Raw genomic sequence first — 11,666 nt, 5'->3', positions numbered from 1 at the left:
AACAGGCACCAGTGATGATTTTTTATTTTTTTTTCTTGTCAGGTCTGCAGATACCACACGCAGTGAGCGGCCCACAGTCCCAGCAGAGACAAGCTGCAGCTGCTGTGCTGGTGCCTCTTAGATCTTCAGGACTTGGGCGATGTTTTGCCCCACTTACATGCAGCAGCTTTGTGAATTAAAAAAAGGCTACACAATAAAGCCTGCTTGTGCTGCAGTGGATAGCAAAGCCTTCCTGTGGGTCTGAATTAGTGTTCTTGGAGTTGTACCCAGAGTCCCTGCAGCCAAATCAAGTTGAGAGAAGATTGTCCTTTGCTGCCTAACACCAGCAGAGGGGGGTGTGCTCAAGTCGGGAGGAGAGGGAGTGTGTCATCTGAAGCCTCTGATGTTTCTCAGCAGCCACACCCTGAATTATGACAATGCAAAACGAAACCACAATGATGAGTGAAGATTTGTTTTATATTTGACTTGGTTGACAGGGTTGTCACTGCAATTTGAGACTGATATTGAATTTACTTCCTGATAGTGCCTGTTTTGAATTGAGATTTTTACATGTTACATAAATTCAAACACATACTGCCTCAGTATGACCAAGTGATCAGTCTTCCTCTCTGAGCAGAGTATTGTGTTAATATTTAAAAAGTGTATGAAATATATATATGAAAAACAGGTTAAAGACAGTCCATCTGCAGGGCTTTATGAATCAGTCTGAGATGACTTATGCACATCCACTGGCGTTTGATACCCATCCCATGGGGCTTTTTTTTCTCTCTTTTCATTAGAGCTCAATTTCCAACACTACACAACATTTTTTTTTTTCTTTTGGAGAAAATGATTGAGCAAAATCTTTTAGTTCAAGTCAGTGCGAGATTAAATACCTTATTGTGTGTGCCGTTTCTGAGGTTGATGAATGCGCTGTGGCTGGGGGCTGTAATATTTTACAATTTGGTAGGCCAGCGTGTTGAAGTGGCATTTTGATCATACAGTGAAACGACTGACAGGACTCTAAATCAGCGCAACCAACTGCACAGTGTACAGCAACACCGACCGAGAGCATTTGAATGCCTCAAACACTTGTCAGAGGCATGCAACTTACAGGTAGACTCTCACATATGTGGCCGTTTTTTTTTTGTTTGTTTTTTTTTTATTTCGTGTTTCTAGATCATTTCTAAATCAAATTGCAAACTGATAACAGAGATATGTAAGTTGCACGAACAACCACTTGCCACGTTTCGTTCAAATCCATCAGTTCCTGGTCTGAAAGTCTGTGATACAAGGAGAGTAAACTCTATGCCGCCTCTACTGTAGCGCAGTAACATTTATTAGAGCAGCGCATTGTGCACAGTATCGCAGCGCCCCATATCCCCCAATTTGTGAAGAAAGGAAGAGTCATAATAACGGCGAGACAAGGAGCGCATTCATATTAGCAGAGTCTTTAATGAACTCAGATCGTCAAAGACACTCCTCCTGCCCCCGGCTGACTCCGCTGCGCTCCCGTAACCAGTCGATGCGCGGTGAAAATATTCGTAGCACCCCCCATCTTTATCAGTATCAGCATCGCCGCGGAGACAAAGGGAGCGCCGCAAATGAAGATGTGCTGCAACAGAGGGAGAAGCCCGTCTTAAAGTCACTATTACCGCTTATTGCTTTGCCCGCCCGGAGGCAGACAGGCATCGGTCCTTGGAGACTCTTAGGGGGGGATGAGCAAAGATGTGAGAGTGCAGAGAGAGACACATTTTGATTGGCCATACTTCTGCTGAAAGCATCAGGCACGACGAGTCATGTTTTCTCCGGCGAGAGAATCAGCGAGGTGGCTTCAAACTTGAGGGAGACGTGCTCTCAACTCACAGCACAGTCGGTGCCTTCACGGCGTCTACCGTAAACCCGCACCGTTTCAACCCCCCAAATAGAGGCGCTTTCCGCGGTGCTGAAACAGAACGACGCGTCTGATCAACTAGTGAAGAGGAGGAGGAGGAGGACACTTTTGCTTCTTCGTCACCCGCTTCGGGGTTTTATTCAATTTTTGGGGCCTTGGTAAGGTAAGTCCAGCAGTGTACAGCGATTTACAGTGATGCGAGGATGAGCTGTTTTCTGTCGTATCTCCGAGATACTGTGTTACTGCCTCTGAAGCCATAGCGTCTGCCCGGTCTTTCCTTTGTCCGGAGTGTCTGCTGCATGCGACTTATTTTAAAGTTTGCGGTCAGGGATGGTCCAAAGCTACAAAGTTTCAGTACCTCATGAGTTGTTTTTAGCCGCAACTAATGACCCACACATGTGCAGCCTGCATGTTGGAGTATTTATTCCGAGGTCCATTCACGCCTCGCCTCCAAAATAGTTTATTTCGTATTGTGGCTTTCAATCATTTGAGTACTTAATTTTCCCATGCTTTATTTGTGTGTCAGAGGTTGTGTCAGTGCGTTAAATAGAGGCTATTTACTGTGTGTTTAAACACATGTTGAAGGCACAGCAAACACATATTAATGCCTGGAGTGATTTTCTCCACTCATTCTTTTAACATTTTACATAGCATGTACTTTAAGACTGCTGTGTGCATCAGTGCTGGCCAGACAATATGACATCCACTAAAGACTGTTTGTTAATAGAGCACTGACTGAAGAAGCCAGAGGTCTGAGCGGGCTCACTTTCCCACTTTGCTGCATGCTGGTATACCTGATAACTTCATGCAGCACACATCCTCACAATAAAGCCTTTTGTTTCCCTTTGTTTCTAGACTTCCAAATCTGTAATTTAAAACAAACAAACAAAAAAACTTTGGAACCGTGTCTTGAATATGAGCAGAAAATACAAAAAGAACGAAAAGGGATTGTGTGTGCAGAAGTCCGGGTGCCACCCAATATTATTGGTGCAGTCACTGGACAATAAAAAGCGCTGTTGCACATCAAACTGGCCTAGGGTATGTCTTTTTGGGTTATGTGACTTTTATAATCCAAGCGCTCTATTATCTTGAACATAACCTTAAGCTTTATAGCGAGTTTCTAACTTTTCTACATGCTTCCAGCGTGCAAAGACAGCAAGAGAAAAGCTGCCAGAAAAAAAAATTCCAGTAAAAGGATTTTGGAGTTTAACAAAACACTTCCTGCTTTTCAAAAAATTATTTTATACATTTAATGGGTGTTGGTGGGTTAAAAGTTTACAGATTCTAGTGGTTGTATGGAAAAAGTGCTGTGGCTTGCTTTAATCGATTACCCCGTTGGGCTTAGAGGACGCGTGCATGTCATCAGAGCAGAACAAGGCCACTTTGAGTGGAATTACAATAATATATAATAATATAATATCAAAAGATGTGTCTTCATTCCAAGGATATGCTTTGACAGCCTGCTGCATTGAAATACATCTGGTATTTTCTATTTGAGTCACCACACCAGTGAGCTCTAAACTCAGAGGACTATTTGTGGGCTTGAGGACGACTTAAAGCCACACTAGATGCATTTTCACATAAAAAAAAACAAAATGTATAATTATAGAGCCAAGTGATTTAACATTACTGAAGAAAGCTTTCGCTTCACTGTAGAAGACACTCACTTGTGTGTCTCTGCTTAAATAGTAACACTGTAGACTTTCAAGTCTCGGCAGAAGACAGGTGTAATTTCATCTGAAAACATCCTTTAGGTACTTGACCTGTGCGGCAGATTTTATAGTCACTCTTCATGCAAAGACAAACCCTTCACGAGATCATAAACATCGCTGTAATTGCTACTAAGGTTGCTCAGCAGCTTTAATCAATTACTGTGCCATCCTCCATCCGGAGAGACGCGGAGCGCAGGTGTCATCAAAGCAGAATGGGGCTCCTTTGAGGTGGGAAATGTGAGACTCAATGACTTCACTCAGCTGGGTCACTGGACACACAGCAGAGCTTTGACGCGTACAAATTGTGCTTGAGGATGCTGCGTCCATCCTTGGAGGCTCAGCGGCTGGCAGGGGACCAGCAGAGCGGGGACATTGCACTCCAGATGGCCCAGAGAGGCCAGAGGAAGAGAGCTGTCCAAGCCCAGCTGGGAGTACGGGAAGCTGGACTGCCCGTAGTGTGTGTATGGGACTGAGGGATGAGAGAAGCAGTAGAAGACGGAGAGAGAACGAAGGATGCGTGTGCGTATGAGGGTGTGTGCTCATTGAAGCAGCGGAGAGACACAAGACGGAGAGAAAATGAGAGCGAATGATACGGGCATGTATTGTGCGCGTGTACTCACGTGCATGGGCGTCGGGATAGGAAAAGTGTGGGAGTGAGAGAAGAAATCGGAGGGAAGATGAAGGAGCTAGCACCTGTGCCAGTGTGGGTCTGCGTGCACGCTGAAGGAACGACAGAAAGGGTTGGAGAAACTGAAAGAGAGAAAGAAACAGGCGCTTGTGTGTGTCTGTGTGTGGGAGGGAGAGAAAATGAAACTGGGAGAAGCAGGCATGTGTGTGTTTGTGTGTGCGTGTGTGTGCGCACGCACACACTTGTGAGCTATTGCTGAGAAAGAAATACTAGGGGAGAGAAAAAGCAGGAGGGACAAAACAAAAACAAAGAAGAGGAAGAAAGAGGAAACGCGCGTGCCTCTGAGAGAGAAAAATGGAAAAGGAAGAGGCTGGTAGGGTGGGTTTGTGTGCTTGTGCTTGCTCGTGCGTGCGTTTGCGGAGAGTGAGCTGCACACGTGTTTTTTTTTTTTTTCATTTACACTGTTCACTGTTATTAAACCGCAAATCAAGACTGCAGGGAAAATTGCACCTTAAAATCAACTAAAGTGGGGTCTTATGTTTAAACAGAAATAATTTCTCACCTTTTCATTTAGCCAACATGCAGACTGTTTATGCAGGAGCTAAGCCACATGTGGTGGTCTTTGAGTGTCTGCCTTATGGCTCTAGGTTTGAGGAACATGAGCCCCCTCGCTGCGAGGTTAAAATCAGACATTCAGCCCTCGCTCTGACACGTGGAAGGTTCATTTCCACATTTTCCAAGTTAAATCTCTGTGGCATCGCTCCCTCCCGCCAAAGCCACCTGAGAGTGAGTGCAGCACTCATGATGACACAAGCATAGCGTCCTCATGGAGATAGCGTTGCCTCACTGTTTCCATTTTGGAAGCTGCTGGAGAGCAGGCAGAGAGAAAGCATGCTCTCTCCATTCTGCCACATCTGCTCTGTGATGGAATGGAGCATGATCTGCACTTTGATCACAATGAATTATTCCTATCCCTGGCTAAAAATACGGTCTCTCCACAGCCTCCAATCTCTCTCCCACTCCTTAAACTCGGAATCAGTGCTGGCCTCTGAGTAGCTGAGTAGCGGGCGTATAGCAACTCTGGTTTTCATCCTCATGCTGAGGGAAACATAAACACTACCCCAGTGAAAACCCTAGAATCCAATTCAGTAATAGCACAATTATGTGGGTAAAAAAAAGTTCTCTATAAGAATTCACTGAAGAGCTCTGTTGAGGCGGCTGTTATTCGATATGGTCCCCTTTTATAACAAACCCCCACAAAATGACCCTACAGGGGGAACCGATCAATAGAGGAGGCCGTCTCCATAGCCCTGCACGCAGCCCTGTCCCACCTTGAGCATCCTAACACTTACTTCACTACTTCAGTTCGGCTTTTTATAGCGTCATCCCGGACAAGCTGACGCTGAGGTGGTGAGAACCGGTCCTGAACACTGGAACCCACACAGGGCCGTGGGCTCAGTCCGGCTCTCTTCACACTGCTCACTGTAGGGACTCTGGGCACTGCATCCACCCCTCATGGGATGGGAGCCTTATTTAATAGATCACAGATCATTTTCTTCTTCTTCTCTCATCATATGTATTTACTCCCTATTCTATGTTTGAAGAGCCACCTACGGGTGAGGCATGGTATTTTTCAACTGTGGTCCCACAGCCTAAACATCAGGTGTGTGTGATTACCTGACCTACTTAGGAGGGCTCTGTGCATTAATGTTTTAACACAGTTTTAAGCCAATTTCCATTTGAACTATCTATGTCTATATGTTAGTCACTGAAAAAAATTAACTAAATCAATACAATGTCTGCACGTGATGCACTCTTTTATGCCTATATACATTGTAGCACGTTAGTGATCAGTGTGCACTTCAACAATGTCTCATCCGGGAAGACACAAAAAATGAAGAAAACGGTGCTTTGAGCTAAAGAAAGAAGTTACCCATCTTTAAGATGCTTAGCAAATAAAAGTACAGATAAAGAAGAAACAGCAGGTTGCGAAAATTAATCTAGTTTCAGCAGATATTTTTACTTGTAAAAAACAGTGTTTACTGCTGTATTTAAAAAAGTAATTATTTGCTTATTTGCTAACATTTTTAATATTTTCACCACTTAATATCACCAAAACAGAAAAATATCAGAAAAATTAAATAGACATATATGTCATCCATATAATGCATAATAGATATAGTGATGGTGTATTTTTATCTTTAACTCCAAAGCAGACACACACACACACACTGATGAGCTACCTCTGCCTACACTGAGTGTGTCTGCACATTACAGTAGTCAGTGACTATTGGGGAATAAGATCATTCTATTGGTTGCATTAACAATGACAAACATGCTGCTTTTTAGATGTTGTTTAGGATCCTTGACAGCTGTTGCTAGATAGACGTCTCTCGCTCTCTCTGACACACACACACACATGCACGCTCACACGCACCCCTTTTTCTCACTCTCCGTCTCATCTGTCCCTCACTTTCCCTCCTGCCTCTCACATAACAAGATGAACACTTTCTCTCCTTACTCTGAATCCTCTCCATGCCGCCTCCCTCTAATCCTTTCATGGAAGTGACTCACATTACAGCATTCTTCAGTTTAATGCACTTTAATAGCATTAATATCTGCTTTTGCCTCTTCAGCGGGAATAAACACCCCTTACATCTTAAGAAAGCCGCTTAAGTGCAATTGACATGGCTGGTGTACCAAAACAGAAATGTACCCCGGGTGAAAAGCAGAATAACTCATTGTAAAATAGTAATCTGCTCTTTTTTTTTTTTATTCTTTTTTTTTTTTACATTGGCACCCGCTCGGCGCAGCATGGCACATAGTGTACTGTAAACCGACACGGGAGGAGCTTCGACGAGGAGCAGTCAGCTCCCTGTGGTCCGTCCTACTCACTATGTGTAGGAGGCCTACAGCACGGGAAGAACAAGAGTCCCTGCCACCCTCCGTGCCACCCATACCGCCACTGCAGTGACAGCCAAGGTCAGCTCAGGAATGACAGAGGGCTCCTGCATGTGAGATAAGACTCTTACAAACATCTGAACCACCGTGCTGCTCTTGGAAGGAAAGAGAATCCTGCACCTGAATTATTCATATGGGTCTCCCCCACCCTAAATAACAGCCGGCAAGCATTGTTTGACAACCTGAATGAATAATTAAGGACTGACCTTTCGTTCCTATTAGAGGTGATAGGTTGATAGCACCATACTTTGTGGATGAGATCTTGAGATAATGCGACGTGGCTTTGTAGGAGAACTGAGAATCCTGATTTTAAACCAGCTAAACTCGCATAAACAGTGGTGCTAAGAAAAGAAAGGCACCACATCCCTGTGGGGTGCATTGATATACAAAGACAATGAATCACTGTTGATTGTTCCTAAAGCACAGCCTGAAGCTTCACTGAGTCACAACGCTCATGTTCTCATAAGAACTGCACAATTAGTTTGCTCCTAACACATCAGAGTGATTTTACTCATGTCATTCAAAGACTGTCAATCAGAAATGAAATCTTAACACAAAACCCATCCCGGCTCAGCTACCTGAGTCTAGTGGTGACATTCCAATGGGTTTTCTAGTTGATGCAGTTGAACTGAATGTGGTCTCTAAAAAAAACTTTTACTCTTCCATAGAGCTCCATTGTTCAACACACATCGGCGAGCCACAGCGTTGCTCTGGCTGCTGCCCTGTGCATTCATTGTTCACTCTATTTTGAGTCAATATTAAAACTCTGTTCCCTGCTACACAGACAATCACCACGTGTTAATTCATAGCAGGCTTTGGTTTTTGTCATATCGTGCATATTTTCGTATGGTCATCTTTTTTTTTAGGCACTACTTGATCTGAACAATGCTCTTCATACAGTTGATTGCAGCATTCTTTTAAACAGACTGAGGCATCAAACTTGACTGCCTGGAATTTAAAAGTTGAACATTTTTTCTCCTGAGCTGAGCAAGAAACATTGGTGTAATTTATAGTCAGAGATAACCTTCAGGGCTTGAGTACGAATGCCTCAAGCCTCAAAATCTTTCTTCTCACCACTTTATTGTCTTTTACCAGCATACAGCGGGTCTGTGAAGGTTCTCAGCTGTCCAGGTCATGGCAATCCAAAAGGCATTTTAAAAAGCCAACGGGACTGCTTGAAGTTTGAGAAGACATTTCATCTCATCCGAGTAGAAGCTAAAATGCATCCAAAGAACTGCAGGCCTCACTTGCCTCAGTTAAGGTCAGTGTTCATGACTCCACCATGAGAAAGAGACTGGGCTAAAATGACCAAGACAAAAACCACTGCTGAGCAAAAAGAACAAAACAAAACAAAAAAAAGGCTTGTCTCAGTTTTGCCACAAAACATTTTGAAGGTCCCAAGACTTTTGGGAAAATACTCTGGACTGACGCCACAAAAGTTGAAGTTTTTGGAAGGTGTGTCCCCCATTACATCTGGTGTAAAAGTAACACAGAATTTCAGAAATAGAACACCATACCAGCAGTAAAATCTGGTGGATGCAGTATGATGGTCTGGGGCTTTTTTGATGCTTCAGGACCAGGAAGACTTGCTGTGATAAATGGAACCATGAATTCTGCTGTCTACCAAAAAAATCCTGAAGGAGAATCTCTGGTCATATGTTCATGAGCTCATGCTGAAGTGAACTTGGGTTATGCAGAAGGACAATGATCCAATGATTGGAGTGACCTGACCTGAATCCTATTGAGATGCAGTGGAGATTTGCTTCCCTTTGGAGCAAGCCTCCAGTGGACACACGATGAACTGCAGTTTTTTGCACTTCTGCATTGGCTTCATCGCTCACACCCGGAGGTTGCAGCCTGGTTTTGATATGGTAACAATGATATAAAGGAAGTTGTGTAGGCTAAAGATAATTCATACCTGACAAAATGAGATTTAAGACAGTTATTCCTAACAATATTGTGCACGTTGACTCTTCTTGCTCCAAACTGTATTCAATTTATTGAACCACTTCATGTTCATGGATTACAAAATAAAAAAATATATATATCAGTAGTTCATTCCCCATCCTCCAAAAAAGAATATTAATTTTAATGTAAGTCTTTATTTGACAGAGATAGGGAACAGAACAGAATGAGCAGATTTCAACTGAACCACCGAACCGCTGGTCAGGACATTTGTCATGGGTGAATTGTTGAAGTGCACCGCAATCACGAACATTCAGTGATGTATGTAGACATGAGTAAACATCGTGTGCAGACATTTTATTTATCCAGTTCCTTTCTTTTTAGTGATTGACGTAGACAGAGACGGTCCAGATATGTATTGGAAAAAAATACTTAGGCTATATTTTTTTTGGTTAATCTGTGGGGGGTTGATGAGAACACCGCATTCCCGCTGTGCCATTCTGATTCTTGGCCTTCAAAAGAGACCAAGACCATGCATGTGCTCCGTAATGTTCATGAGCAGCATTCAATTTATTTAAATAGGCGTTTTTTTTTATTTGTTTTTTCAAAAAGGTTGAAATGACAAGAGGTTAAATAACAAGTGGCACAATTCAATTTTAATCCATCTTACTTTATTTCACACTTAGATATAAACAACAAAAATATATAACGGCAAGTTACAAATAGCCCCCCTCTCACATGGAGCGAAAAACCCTATTGCCTCGGCTCGATGCAGCTTCAATGTGAACAGGAATGCCGCGTCAACCTGGGTTTTTGCTCTGATGTTGATGTATCCGCCTGTTACATTCTGACTCGACGGCCTGACAGACTGTGTCATTGTAGAAGATTCAGCTCTTTAACAAGTTTTGGTCTACTCCCATAACAAGACTGATCTTTGAAGGGCTGTGCTTTTTGTTCTTTTTTTCCAAACTTACAAACTGCAACGTTATCGACAATGTACGCGATGACGTATGAGGGAGGAAAAAACAGGCACGCAGCTCTCGCAGCTGGAGGTCCGACCCGGGACTTCTGCTGATGTGAAAGCGCACCAAAGGGTCTGAAAATGCCGTGTCCCGGGACCCAGGATTTTCTATGTGAAAGCGGTATAAGTTACTTACTGCACATAATAAAATGTAACAGAACTCAATTCCGATATAACAAAATATAAATATAGTGACATAAGAGTATTGGCCAAAAAACTACCTGCAGTAATTTTCATAATAAAGCAATGTGGAGACAACCTTGTCAATAAAAACGTAACATTACAACTGGTTTCTTAGGCAGACAGGAAGGGAAAGGTCTAGGCTATTTCTACACCTCAATACTTTGATAATTGCCCTAAGGCAGGAGTCACTGATGGTAACTCTTGGTGCTATTATTTCACTGACGAGGTTGACTGTTATCCTCCAAAGTAAACTAGCTTTAGCTAGAAATGAACTAGCTGCATGTAGCGTGTTGCTCTCTCCATTTTCTCGCTCGTTAACTTTTGACTATCTAATATGCTATAATAAGATAAGATAATAATTTGGTAATATTACGAAATAATAGTATATAGTGTTGTATCAGTAGTAGGCTTTTAATATGGGAAAACAAAATAAAACAAAAGACTCGCCCTCAGTGCGCCCCCTGTGGATCCACGCCACCCATCAGCACCTATATTTAGGGCTGGCTCTGGCTAATGTATTTAATCATGAGTTTGAGGTTTATCATTTAAAATGAACGATTTGCAATTAATCATATGTTGCACCAATGACATTGGTTGGAGTGTCATTTGCCTTAAAGTGTTAATCATTCACTCCCTCTTCAATTGAGCCAGCACGATCACATCTAACTTGATCGCTATTTAATATTTACTGTCTGGTGATCAGTTTGTGCATTGCCATAATTACAACCACCCACGTGACAGAAAATGAATCCTTCTTTTTTTGTTATCTGCCTCTTTATACGATTAAACAAGAACCACAGGCAGAGGGTCGCTCATTCAATTAGTGTTTCATTTACCACACTTAATTACCCACAGTCTCTGCCCTCTTTGACCCTGCAGGAAGCCTCGTATGACTAATGATGCACTTACCTGATTTCCTTGCCTGGGAAATCACATCTGTCTCTATTTCCCATATTCTGGTCACAGAAAGGCAGCATATATGGTGACTGAAGATTAAAGGATTTTGGTTGGGGCAGATGAGTAGCCTATATATTGACCAGGGCAGGGGTTTCAAGCAAGTACTGAAAGCCCCTGCGATGCTGCCAGCTGGCCACCTTACTCCAGCCAGACACTTTGATCTTCCAGAAGCCCATGAACCCACAAGTGGTCACAGTTCTTTCTGTGTACCAGCTGAATACAAGTGCACCATTGACACCGGCAGCTCACTCCATGTGAAAATGATTTGCATTTTGAACATGGTGTGTTGAATCTTGGATACTCCTGTAAAAATCTCTTTAATGTGTGTCAAGTTAAAAAGAGTAATAAGTTAAGAATATAAATAAGTTGAAAATATGAAGTCTGGACAGATAAAAATGTTCATGTGATTAGCTAAAAACTACGGAA

General features: G+C 42.8%; 1 protein-coding gene across 2 annotated transcripts in view; it reads left to right on the top strand.

The window, feature by feature from the left end:
- The first annotated feature begins 1,372 nt into the window (after positions 1–1,372).
- LOC125005102 (carbohydrate sulfotransferase 8-like) overlaps positions 1,373–11,666 on the top strand; it is a 122,297-nt gene continuing 112,003 nt past the window's right edge. The window contains exon 1 of one of the 2 annotated variants that reach the window (XM_047580097.1): positions 1,373–2,036. The gene's annotated coding sequence lies outside the window, so the exon portion shown is untranslated. The remainder of the gene's footprint in view (positions 2,037–11,666) is intronic. The other variant, XM_047580099.1, reaches the window with a different exon arrangement.

The sequence above is a fragment of the Mugil cephalus genome, chromosome 3 (genome assembly GCF_022458985.1).
Source record: "Mugil cephalus isolate CIBA_MC_2020 chromosome 3, CIBA_Mcephalus_1.1, whole genome shotgun sequence".
NCBI classification, from domain to species: domain Eukaryota; kingdom Metazoa; phylum Chordata; class Actinopteri; order Mugiliformes; family Mugilidae; genus Mugil; species Mugil cephalus.
Note: the sequence above shows the minus strand (reverse complement) of the source record. Positions and strands in the feature narration are given on the sequence as shown.